The following is a 14,155-nucleotide window of genomic DNA, read 5'->3' as shown; positions in this document are numbered from 1 at the left end:
GGACCAAGGGGAAGGTAGCAGAGCCCAGGATACCCGGTACAGTTGTGTAACAAATATATTCACTTGGTCACTTAATTTCCTAATAAATATTTCACATACATGCTATGTATGCTGCTGAGCACCACAAAGTTGGTCAGGCTTACTAAATCATCATAAATACAGGTATGAACACTTGCACAATATAACTTGGCTTCTAAACCGGATGTCTAGAATCAATCCAGTGGTCACATTTTCCAGTGGCCCAGCTATACCCATTTGTTGCTTTCTTGAATGTCATTAAAGTACATTTATACTTTAATACCTTTTTGACAATACTGGGTTTTATGGTAGGTTTGCTTGCCATCCTTTTCTCTTATTTTCCACCAAGACAGGTGATTAACCAGGCCAGGACACACACACTGAGATACTAGGTGGCTCTTCTTCTGCAGTGAAGTCTTAAAGCAATATTTCTCTTTACAGTATTCTGAAGCAATTACTCTAAGCTGAATCAGCATTTATGTTTAATTAAATTGGCAAGCAGTACAGACAGAGAAGACCTTTGCCTATCAGTGGTCTCCTTAATTTCTTATTACAGCAAGTGTGATTTGTCAGGTTAGCGAAAAAAGCCACCTGTGGCACCTCAAACTAAAGACCACTGAATTTCCAGACGAAACCTCACTGGTTTAAAGGGGATGCCCACTTTCAATAAAATGGTCCCCAAAATGTGTAACGTATATAAAATAACAAGCTCAGCAGTTACTCACCCTCCCTAGGTCATCAGTGCGTCACTGCCCTAACCGCTCATTGAGATCAGTGCAGAGGATGACTTGTGCTACTTATGTGACATCACTGCTGTAGTCACAACACCGAGGGGGAAGCTTGTGCTGGACCTGAGGAGTGTGATTACCTGTTTTTTTTTAATGTACTTTAATTACTTTGTTGAAAGTGGATTTCACCTTTAGGTTTTTAGAGACATCACATAGCAGCACCTATTTTAACGTATACCTGCTGAACTATATTTTCCATTCTAAAAACAGATCCCATAATAATCAATGACTCCCCTCTACTTCTATTTGCATGTCTGATGAAGCAAATCGCTTCCAGTCGTCTGCTACTAAAATGGAACAAACTGACAGAACATATGAATGGACATGCGAATGGAGCCTAAAACATTAGGAGCAGATTACAGATTTTGTCACAGGATGACCATGAGTGACATAAAGTGCATCAAGGCTGGTGCACGTGGGCCAATATACGTGACCTGCTACGCATGCTAGACACTTTCTGTCTTATACCACTATGCCTATGCCAGCTCTTGACCGCTGTATGTATACATTAATTTTGCCCACCAAAAAACAATTTTTTTAAAAGTCCCATTAGCAGTAGGCAGTAAGGTTTTTTTCTTTTAGACGTCTAAAATTGGCCCTGCACTATCGTTCTTCGCACAGCTATTCCTCCCTACTCCCTCATGTACAAGAATGCTCGACTATGAGATAGATGTCAACTGCTTATCTCCCCAATGAACAAAAGGATTGTGCAAATAAATTCCAACAGTCTGATCCTTACTGTTCCTATCATCATTTGTTGAGGGACTGTTGGGAAGCCCCCACACGTTAGAACGTCAGCCGATCCTGCTGACTTTTACTATGTTCAGAAAACTTTTTGTCTAATGTGAATGTGGGACTTAAAACTATTGAAGTTTTTGTAAAATGTACCTAAAACATACATTTGATGTACAGTTCTTAGTAAAATTGCTAATGATGCTTTGTATTTTGTTGTTCTGACTAGAAATGACAACATGCAAGGTAAAGCCACGCACTTTTAATTAAAGGTAACCTGACCAGTCCCCCATGCCATCCAAACCACCAGCATATGTACATTCATATATAAATCCACTGCCTAACAAACCCTTTCCACTGTATAATTCATTAACATGTGTGTAAAAACTATCTTAATTTCCATTTTTAATATGAAAATAAGTTTTAGACTAGTCCATGGGGTGTTGGTTTCCTCAGACTAGTCATCCCACTCACCATATTACTCCACTCCTGTGGATGTGGTAACATGTTTTGCAAGAGTTGGCATCATCAACGTCTCTCTGCAAATCTCACACATGCGGAGAGCAAACAACTGGCTTCAGAGGTGCACTGACGTGTAAAAAAGAGAGTTGGGCTCATGTGCAAAATTTGTAGAGAGATGACGCCAGCTCTTGCAAGCCATGTTATCACGCCCACATGAGTGTGATAATATGGTGAGTGTGACGACTAGTCTGGGGAGACAACACCCCATCAACTTGTCTGAAACATATTTGCATATTGAAAACAAATTTAAAATAGTTATTTGACATGTTAATGAAAACATGCTAGTGGTTTGTGGGCATGGGGAACCTGTCAGGTGCCTTTTAAGACGTACCTTTAAAATAAAGAGGAAGCTAATGCAAGCAAACACTCTATTTTTACTCTATCTACGGTATATATATGTCTCTATAAGTTTCATTCTGCATCTTGTAAATTCATCTGAAAACCCACAGATAAGCAAAACTTAGCTTCATGTTAATGTTTCTCATTGATTTCTTGGGTTAGTGTTCCTTTAACCGTAGTCTGGCATCCTTCCGACAGGGACAAGTCAAATAATTCATAGACTTTTTTCTATTACAGATTAGTAATTGAGCACAAAATTCTGAGCACAGTCATTCTGTAAAAATCTTTCAAGTAACGCTGGAACATATGTGCCCATGATGCAAATGAATGTTAACTACCTGAATAGCTCTATATAAAGCAGATGAGTAATTCTCCGTCGGCACCTTGTGACTTCTTATTCTATCACATTATGTGTAATAGATGAATGACAGCTTCACAAGGTGATAAAAATACATTTTCAGATCCAATCCTCTTCCTTCTAATGCTTATGTAATGCCTCATGGTGAATCAGTCTCATAAGCCGCTGAAGATTTACAATCTATGTAACATCTTTAAGCTTTCATAGTCATATATTCTAATCAGATACTGAAACAGATCTTAGATAATACTCAGCTTGTAGCTGATACAAGTGCTTCTCACTAAATTAGAATATCATCAAAAAGTTCATTTATTTCAGTTCTTCAATACAAAAAGTGAAACTCATATATCATATCGGGCGGCACGGTGGCTCAGTGGTTAGCGCTGCAGCCTTGCAGTGCTGGAGTCCTGGGTTCGAATCCCACCAAGAACAACATCTGCAAGGAGTTTGTATGTTCTCCCCGTGTTTGCGTGGGTTTCCTCCGGGTACTCCGGTTTCCTCCCACACTCCAAAGACATACTGATAGGGAATTTAGATTGTGAGCCTCATCAGGGACAGTGATGATAATGTGTGCAAAATGTAAAGCGCTGCGGAATATGTTAGCGCTATATAAAGATTATTATTATTATATTGAGTCATTAAAAACAGAGTGATCTATTTCAAGTGTTTATTTCTGCTAATGATGATGATTATGGCTTACAGCCAATGAAAACCCAAAAGTCATTATCTCAGTAAATTAGAATACTTTATAACACCAGCTTGAAAAATGATTTTATATTCAGAAATGTTGTCCTACATGTATGTTCAGTAAATGCACTCAATACTTGGTCGGGGCTCCTTTTGCATCAATTACTGCATTAATGCGGCATGGCAAGGAGGTGACCAGCCTGTGGCACTGCTGAGGTGTTATGGAAGCCCAGGTTGCTTTGATAGCAGCCTTCAGCTCTTCTGCATTGTTGGGCCTGACGTCTCTTATCTTCCTCTTGACAATACCCCATAGATTCTCTATGGGAATAAGGTCAGGCAATTTTGCTGGCCCATCAAGCACAGTGATACTGTTGTTTTTAAACCAGGTATTAGTACTTTTGGCAGTGTGGACAGGTGCCAAGTCCTGCTCGAGAATGACATTTTCATGAAGTGCTCTAAATTTTCCTGGCAGATGGCTGTGCTGACTTTGGTCTTGATAAAACACAGTGGACCTACACCAGCAGATGACATAGCTCCCCAAACCATCACTGATTGTGGAAACTTCACACTAGACCTCAAGCAGCTTGGAATGTGATCTCTCCACTCTTTCTCCAGACTCTGGGGCCTTGATTTCCAAATGAAATGCAAAATTTACTTTCATCTTAAGACAACACCTCAGACCACTGAGCAACAGCCTAGTTCTTTTTCTCCTTGGCTCAGATGAGACGCTTCTGGCGTTGTCTATTGGTCATGAATGGCTTGACACAAGGAATGCAACACTTGTAGCCCATGTCCTGGATACGTCTGTGTGTGGCGGCTCTTGAAGCAATGACTCAAACAACAGTCCACTCATTATGAATCTCCTCCAAATTTTTGAATGGCCTTTTCTTAACAATCTTTTCAAGGCTAGGGTTATCCCGGTTTCTTGTGCACCTTTTTCTACCACACTTTTTTCCTTCCACTCAACTTTCCATTAATATGCTTGGATACAGCACTCTGTGAACACCCATCTTCTTTAGCAATGACCAATTGTGGCTTTCCCACCTTGTGGAGTGTGTCAAAGACTGCCTTCTGGACATCTGTCAAGTCAGGAGTCTTCCCCATGATTGTGGAGCCTACTGAAACAGACTAAGGAACCTTTTCAAACACTTAGGAAGCCTTTGCAGGTTTTTTGTTAATTATTCTAATTTACTGAGATAATGACTTTTGGGTTTTAATTGGCTGAAAGCCATGATCATCAACATAAACAGAAATAAACACTTGAAATAGATCACTCTGATTGTTATGACTTTATATATGAGTTTGACTTTTTACATAGTAATATAGTTTTGAAGGCTGAAGGAAGACCTTATGTCCATCTAGTTCAGCCTATTTTTAGTGCAGCTGTTCTGCATTGTTGGCCCTGGGGAAGGCAAGAACTGAAATAAATTAACTTTTTGATGATATTCTAATTTAGTGAGAGGCGCTTGTATATCTATGAGACGTTATTTGCACTCCCCGAATGATGATCCTAAGATAAAAATGATTGTGGCCTTTGAAAGGTATCCTGTTACTTTTAGGGCATTTAAAGGTTACCTGTCAGCAGGATAGTGCACAGTAACCTACAGACAATGTCAGGTTGGTGCCATTATACTGATTAAAGTGATACCTTGGTTGATGAAATCCGTCTTGTGGTTGTTGTTTAAACTTTATTTTCAGTTTTGAGTTAATGATATGCTCATGCTCCGGGACGGCCTGTCGGGGGGTCTTCATATGGTGCTCTGATTAGGTATTCATCAGTATGACTTCTGATAGGTCACTGATCCCTCAGTGCCCCCTATTTTCCATAATGAATATTATACATATGTCTCGCAAAAAATAAATCCCCTTTCATGTTATCCTTAAATTCATAAAAATAAAATAAAAATCAGTTTGAAAATGGTGCCGGCTGTGCCTGTGCAGTAGCAGCTATAGGTGATCCAATATAAATAAATATATATAGTATTCATTATGGAAAATAGTGGGCAGGTCAGTGAGGGATCGGTGACCTGTCAGAAGCCATACTGGTGAATACCTAATCAGAGCACCACATAAAGACCCCCCCCACAGGCCGCCCCAGAGCACGAGAACCTCATTAACTGAAAACCACAAATAAAGATTAAACAACAACCACAAGACGGATTTAATCAACCAAGGAATCATTTTAATCAGTATAACGGTGCCGACCTGACACTGCCTGTAGGTTACTGTACAGAACAAACACACATGTACAATGCAGTTATGTACAAGGAAAATCAAACAAATGCATTTAATTGATTTGTCTCTTATAAAACGTGGCCTATTTATTGATTAAAAAAAAAATAGGCTCAAAAATTGGGACAAAATAAAGGGCAAAAACGAGATTATAAGGCAACGAAAGGGGCTACAATGTATTTATATTTTTTAAACCTATACAACGCTAAAAAATAATAGAAAAAAAAATCTGATACCTTGGAAATCTCTGCTGCTCGTCTTTTATTGCTGCCTGGGTTCCCTTCAGATCTCCATGATTTCTCTTTTAGCCTGTATGGGCATGTGATTGTATTTGTGACACATTGTAGCTAGTGTTTGGTTGCAGTGGTCACATGTCCAAATGACAGGCACAGTTTGTATAGATGTAGGAGGTACCTTTATTCACTAGAAAGAGCTCTCGGAGCCCTACGATATCTAAAGACATATTCCAACATGTAAATAAATTAGCTGCCAAAACCTGGACATCACCAACTTTAATAAAACAGACAGAACATTTTTAAAACAATGTACCATAAGTAACATTATGATGTACCAAATCCTTTCTTAGCTCCCTGATTAGACTATCCTGAAAATAACTCCATATTGTAAAGGTCCCAGAGATAGGCAACAAGGCTGAAATCCTCCTCAAATTCAGCTTAACCACCAAAACACTTAGGGTTCATCTACACAGTCTACAATTGTGCGTTCTGGACTATATATATGTCTCTATCTCAATGTAATATGAAAAATGACACCTGATAATCGTATCATCTATATCCCAACCCATTTACCAAAATCATTCATCATTTTTGATTAGCAGACAAGTATAAATATACACGCCCAAGAGATGCCATGTGATTAATGGATTCTGCATGCACAACAGAGCGCGTTGCTAATGTATAATAAAGCAATGCTTGAAGTATTGGTCACTTAGAATTGCTTGAAACCATTTCTAGAGTCTAGGCTTCTGGCTCTTGATATCTCAGTAATAAAAATGTCTATATTTCCCTCATACACAGCACTGTCTGAATAATGTTCTAGCAATATGAGATCTTAAGAGCCCTTGCTTCCCAGGTTCAGAAACAGCTCTATACACAGCAGCATATCTTAAAATCATGATCCAAGTCATTTGTATCACTTCCACTGTAAAACAGGCCTAAAAATAGACAATATGCACAAAAAGCCTTGATTATAGGAGTCATCCTGCCAATTCTGGTGATCAATCATTGTGAAATAAAGGAGAAACAGAAGAAGAAAGGTTCTCCTTTCATCATGAGGGTTTTGCTTGAATTCTCTGCAATTGAGAAAATTACCTTATTTACAACGTAACAAATTAGATTAAAGACATTTTTTTTTTAGAAAGCATTGTAACAGTCTATCTGACACAGGTAGAGTGGAATTCATAAGGACACAAGGCAAGATCAAGGCCCGCAACCTTATTGACTGTAATGTGTAAAGGATGAATATTCACATATCCGGTCTACTGCATCAAGGAGAATATTTTGAAGGTGTCCTTCCACATGAAAGCTGATAGAATAAACCAACAATCTAAAGATGTTCCCATAAACTGTTAAAAGAAAGAAGGTCAGACATTTTAGATTCTAACCAGTCGATACTTTGATGTTACTGAGCAAGACCCTTGCCACAGGTATCTGGAGAGAGGCAAAAGAGTTGATCAAAGCCTTATTTCTTTCACTCTATAGAAAACACACTGGTCTGGTTGAGTGTGCTTGTACAGTACATGGGAATTTTGGGAACAATAGCTGCCAAAAGTACTTTAAGGTATAAATCCACTTTTAGAAAAGTAACTGAAAGCAGAAAGAGACATGAACACCCTCTGAAGACCCCTGTCATTATATCGAATGTGATCTGTGTATTATTGTGTGTTTTATTCTTATGTACTAGTAACTGATGCAAAAGGAGCCCCGACCAAGTATTGAGTGCAGGTACTGAACATACATTTCAGTATGCCAAACATTTCATCTTTTAAATCATTTTTTCAAGATGGTGTTATAAAGTATTCTAAATTACTGAGATAATGACTTTTGGGTTTTCATTGGCTGTAAGCCATAATCATCAACATTAACAGAAATAAACACTTGGAATAGATCACTCTGTTTCTAATGACTCCACATAATGTATGAGTTTCACTTTTTGTATTGAAGAACTGAAATAAATTACTGTAACTTTTTGATTATATTCTAATTTTGTGAGAAGCACCTGTACAATGCAGTGTTTTTCTTTCTCCAAACATAATTCTTTTCATTAAATCCTTAAGGACAAGGCGATTTTTTTTTATTTATGCGCTTTCGTTTATTCCTCCAACAGCCATAACTTTTTTATTTTTCTGTCGATATAGACGTGTGAGGGTTCGTTTTTTTGCAGGACCTTTTATAATTTTGAATGACATTGCTCATTTTATCATGTGTCGCACTGGAAAGCAGGGAAAAAAATTGATGTCTGCGGATTTGTTGATTACACATTGTCCAAGCCAGCTAGCTTTTTGACTTGTAAAACAGAGGAGTAAAAACTATACAAATTTATTAAATAGTCAAACAATGCAAGTCAACCTCATCACATCTTCTTGACCTCTGGATGTTGGCTAGAAGGACAACAGTTTTGAACTATAAAAAGAGGATATGAGCCTCTGTAACAATATATATATCCAGACATCCAAAACATGCAGACATCCAAGAGAACCAGAGACTCTTTACAAGATAGCAGACAAGACATCATGCCTCCATCACACAAGGACACAGATTTGACATTCTACAGGATGTTAGCTTAGGGGAACATGGCCCCAGCTGAAAGAATACAGATATGCTCCATTGACCATCACTCAACCATGGATACATTTGGGGTAGTCAGGATTAGGACCCACCGGTCACCTGAGCCCCATGGATACATTTGGGAAAGCCAGTTATGAAACTCACCGGTCACCTGGCACCATGGAGATGTTCAGAGAAGTCAGTTTGTGAACCTCCTGTCACCTGGCCTTGTACCTAATTTTACTCCATATTCCTGGTGTATTCTGGGAAGAGTGAAGAGTCGCCGCAAGTCTGAGGATCATTGGGTGTAGCTGGATCGAGCTGCAATCTTTACGGCTATTCGACACAAATTCGTTTTGTTCAATATGGAGAAGGGGATTACCTACAGTATATGGTGTGCTGCTATATGTGTACAGACTTGCCAGAGGAAAAGATAAATTTTGCGTGCCAAAAATGCAAGCTTGATTTTCTGTTATAGGAAAAGGTGCAAACTCGTTTGGAGAAAATAGCTACACTGAAGCTCATCAAACAAGATGAGGATTTGCTTTGACAGAGCAGTAGAATCTCTTCAGAATGTTCAAAGAGAAGACATTTTCAGTGTTCTTGCAGAAGAACAAAATTGGAAGCATGTGACCCAAAAAAGCAGGAGGGTGAGGAGGCAGTCAGCACCCATACTGCTGAAGAACCACTACCAGGCTCTCACACAGGACATCTATGGAGATGTACATCAAAAAAGTGCTTTGCCCACAAATAACACCCCAGTAAGAATTCAGAAGCCCAAATCAAATATGTGTCTGGTAGGGTATCAAGATTCTTCAGTGATAATGACGACTACACATGTCTATTAATACATGTAGGAACAAATCAAACAGCAAAAATAGATCTGGAAACTATAGGCAGAGACTTTGAATACCTAGGCCGGAAAGTGAAGGAACTGGGAACTCAGGTCGTCTTCTCATCCATCTTCCCAGTGGATGGCCATGGACCAAGGAGATTGAACAGGATTCTACAGGTTAATCACTGGCTATGTCAATGGTGCCATGAGCAACGTTTAGGGTTTATTGACCATGTAGTGAATTACCTGTATTATGGACTCCTTGCTAGAGTTTGGTTGCATCTTACAAATCAGGAAAACTCATATTTGGTAGACGCCTTGCTGCACTCATCAGGAGAGCTTTAAACTAGAGCAATATGGGATGAGAAATATACGGCCAGGAAGAAATAAGCAGCAAATGAATTCTTTTGAGAACCCTGGTATTAGAAGTGTAAAGGAAGAACAAAAACAGCAAACTCTGAATGAAAATACAGGAGCCAGAGAAGCCGACTACAAACTAAAATGTGTCTACAAATGCACAGAGCATGTGAAACAAACAAGGAGAATTGGAGATACTAACACAAGAAGAGAGATATATTGTCATAGGCATCACTGAAACTTGGTGGGATGATACACATGCTTGGAATACAAACCTTGAAGGCTGCAACTTATTTATTAGAAACAGGATTAACAAGAAGGGAGGAGGAATTATATTTTATGTTAGGCAAATGTATATCTCCACAGAGATCCAAGCTTCAGAGACTGGTAGCTCTGTAGAAACTGTTTGGGTAAGAATTCAAAGAGAGAAAAACAGAAAGGACACTATTGTAGATGTTTACTATAGGCCACCTGGACAGACTGAAAATATGGATGAACTCTCTTTACATCAGATGTCTCTGTTCTCAAAAAAGACGACATAGTGATCATGGGGGATTTTAACTATCCAGATATTTGTTGGGAAACTCTCAAGCAAAAGTACTGGGTCCAGAAAATTTTTATCTTCTCTTGCTGACAACTTTAAGTTTCAAAAGGTAGAAGAGCGAGCAAGGGGATCTGCAATCTTGGACCTAATTCTTACCAACAAAGAGGAAATGGTTGAGGAAGTAAAGGTGGTTGGGATTTTTGGAGGCAGCAATCATGCTATACTCAAATTTTGGATTACAAGAGGAGGAAGACCAGCGAGGACTCAGACTTTAAGGTTGGACTTCACAAAAGCCAGATTTTAATGGACTCAGAAATAGGGTAGAAAAGGTCCAATGGCTGGATGTTCTAAAGGACAGAAATGTACAAGAAGGATGCAAGATTTTGCTAAATTCAATTATCACCGCCAAATCAGTAACAATCCCGAAAAGAAGGTAGAATTAGATGCATTTAAAGAGATCAGGGTGGATGAACACAGAACTTAATCACTTGTTAAAAAGAAAAAAAAATGTATATCAAATAGAAAGAGGGGGCATATCTAAAAAAGAATATAATGCTGTCTGCAGGGAATGCAGGGCAAGAGTTAGAGGAGCTAAAGCCAGTAATGAAGTAAGGCTTGCAAGGGAGACCAAAAGCAGCAAAAAAGGATTTTGAGGGTATGTCAAAAGCAAAAGAAAAGTGAAAGATTCTCTAGGATTTTTTACAGGAGGAAAAGGGTGAAGTGGTCAAAAATGATGTTGAGAAGGTCAAACTTTTAAACTCCTATTTTGCATCTGTGTAGTCTAAGAAAGCATATGTAACATCAATTGATCTTCGCAGTGCCATTGAAGGAATGAAAGAATCCACGCTAAACATAAACAGAAATATGGTGAGAAAACACATAACTAATTTAAATGAATTTAAATCTCCTGGTCCAGATGAATTGCATCCTAGGGTACTGAAAGAGTTAGCAGAGGAAATTGCAGAACCACTAGCCAGAATGTTTGAAAAATCCTGGAAAACAGGAGAAGTCCAAGAAGATTGGAGAAGGGCAAATGTTGTTCCTATCTTCAAAAAAGGAAAGAAGACGGAGCCAGGAAATTACAGGCCAGTGAACCTTATTTCTATACCAGGAAAGATATTTGAACAATTTATTAAACAGTAAGTATGTAGGTACTTGGATAAGAATACAATAATTAACAAGAGCCAGCATGGGTTTGTAGCAAAAAAGTCATGACAAACTAATGTAATTTGCTTATATGATAGAATCACTGACTGGGCGGATCAGGGAAATGCAGTAGACATAGTATATCCTGACTTCAGCAAAGCATTTGATAAAGTATCTCATACTTTACTAATTGAAAAAATGACCAAGTATGGGATTGGTAAGGCTACGTTTAGGTGGATTCATAACTGTCTCAGTGATTGTACTCAAAGAGTGGTAGTAAATGGTCGCACATCCAATTGGAAAAGTGTTTCAAGTGGGTTACCACAAAGCTCTGTCCTGGCCCCAGTGTTGTTCAACATTTTTTTAAATGTTCTAGATAAGGGAACTGAAGGTAAACTGATCAAATTTGCAGACGATGCAAAGCTAGGAGAGATCGCTAACAGTAGAGAAGACAGAAATTATTCCGAAGGATCTAAATAAGATTGAACAATGGGCAGCGATGGCAGGGCCGGTGTCAGCACCCGGCGCACCCGGGCAAGTGCCAGGGCCCTGGTGAGACAGGGTGCCCAATCACACTGTCTGGATACCCGCTGCCATGCCCCCATGCACCGACCCCATCCTCGCCCTCCCAGAGACCCACCGCAGCCAGCAATGAATCATCGCTGGGCTCTTCTCTTCTGGCACAGGACCTGTGATGAGGTCACAGGAGTGGAGGAGTCAGGGGTCACATGATCAGGGGCCTCAGTGTCTGCAGGACTCTGCTGTGCTGGTGGTCGTCATGATGCTGGATGAGTGAGGTCAGGAAGGGTTTACAGGGGAGATGTAGCAGTGCTGTGTGTGTACGGAGAGGAGCCATGTGTGTACGAGGTGTATGGAGCGGAGCCACGTGTGCACAAGTGTACGGAACGGAGCCGTGTGTGTACGAGGTGTACAGAGTGGAGCCATGTGTGTACGACGTGTACGGTGCGGAGCCCGGAACCATGTGTGTACGAGGTGTATGGAGAGGAGCCATGTGTGTACGAGGTGTATGGAGCGGAGCCGTGTGTGTATGAGGTGTACCGGAGCGTAGCCGTGTGTGTACGAGGTGTGCAGAACTGAGCCGCGTGTGTCCGAGGTACGCAGAGTGGAGCCGCGTGTGTACGAGGTGTACGGTGTGGAGCCCAGAGCTGTGTGTGTACGAGGTGTACAGAGCAGAGCCGTGTGTGTACGAGGTGTGCGGAGCAGAGCCGCATGCGTGCGAGGTGTGCGGAGCGGGAGCAGAGCCGCGTGTGTATGAGGTGTACTGTGCAGAGCCCAGAGCCGCATGTGTACGTGGTGTGCAGAGTGGATCCGCGTGTGTACGAGGTGTATGGTGCGGAGCCGGATGTGTATGAGGTGTGGGTAGCGGAGCCGCATGTGTACGAGGTGTGCGGAGTTGAGCTGCATGTGTACGAGGTGTACGGTGCGGAGCCCAGAGCTGTGTGTGTACAAGGTGTACAGAGCGGAGCCATGTGTGTATGAAGTGTACAGAGCAGAGCTGTGTGTGTATGAGGTGTACGGAACAGAGCCCTGTGTGTACAAAGTGTACGGAGCTGAGCCGTGTGTTTACGGAGCGGAGCAGAGCCGGGGGTGTACGGAGTGAAGCCGCGTGTGTATGGAGCGGAGCCGTGTGTGTATGGAGCAGAGCTGTGTGTGTACAAGGTGTATGGAGCGGAGCTGTGTGTGTACGAGGCATACAAACCGAAACCGTGTGTGTATGAGGTGTGCAGAGCCGTGCGTGTGCGAGGTGTATGGTGGGGAGCATTCATACCTCCCAACCATACTGGATCCAGCGGGACAGTCCCGATTTTGAGAGAGAGACTGCCCCAGCCAGGAGCTTACTTTTCCCGCAGACACAGGAGTACAAGGAGGAGCCCCAAGGAGCACTTTAAAACTCGCACCTGACGTTCTACCGGAAGTGACGTGCTGGAAGCTGACCGGAAATTAGGTAATTTCGGGAGGAGATTTTGACAGAACCATGGAGGCACTTCAGGGAATGCTTCAGATCCATCACCGTGTCCTCCTCCGACAGTGTGAATAGCAGGATCACCTTGGAGTTGGGGATGCCGGCCATGTGAGCGAATCATGATATGTCCTGCATCGGGAGGCTCAGGTGGGCACTACAATGGGAGCCAGGCTGCTATGGTATCTTTATAGAATATTTTTTTCTCTCTCTGTTTCTTTCTCTCTCTCTTTTCTTTCTTTCTCTCTCTGTTCTTTCTGTCTAATCTTTTTTTCTTTCTCTCTCTCTGTTCTTTCGCTCTCTCTCTGTTCTTTCTTTCTCTGTTCTCTTTCTTTCCCCTCTTTCTTTCTTTCTTTCTTTCTTTCTCTCTCTGTTCTTTCTTTCCTCTCTTTCTCTCTCTCTGTTTCTTTCTTTCTTTCTCTCTCTCTCTGTTCTTTCTTTCTCTCTGTTCTTTCTTTCTTTCCCATCTTTCTTTCCCCTCTTTCTCTCTCTGTTCTTTCTTTCCCTTCTTTCTTTCTCTCTCTGTTCTTACTTTCCCCTATTTCTTTCTTTCTCTCTTTGTTCCTTCCCCTTTCTTTCTCTCTACCACTCTATTCTTTCTTTCCCCTCTTTCTTTTTTTTTCTCGCTCTCTCTGTTGTTGTTTCTGTCCACTCTTTCTTTCTCTCTCTGTTCTTTCTTTCTCTATTCTTTATTTCTTTCCCCTCTTTCTTTCTCTCTCCCTCTCTGTTCTTTTGTCCCCTCTTTCTTTCTGTCTCTCGCTGTTCTTTTTTTCTGTCCACGCTTTCTTTCTCTGTTCTTTTTCTTTCTTTCTCTCTGCTCTTTCTTTCTT

The sequence above is a fragment of the Dendrobates tinctorius genome, unplaced genomic scaffold, assembly GCF_039654945.1.
Source record: "Dendrobates tinctorius isolate UK_male_01 unplaced genomic scaffold, ASM3965494v1 ptg000016l, whole genome shotgun sequence".
NCBI classification, from domain to species: Eukaryota; Metazoa; Chordata; class Amphibia; order Anura; family Dendrobatidae; genus Dendrobates; species Dendrobates tinctorius.
The sequence above is the reverse complement of the archived record's forward strand: the minus strand, read 5'-3'. Positions refer to the sequence as shown.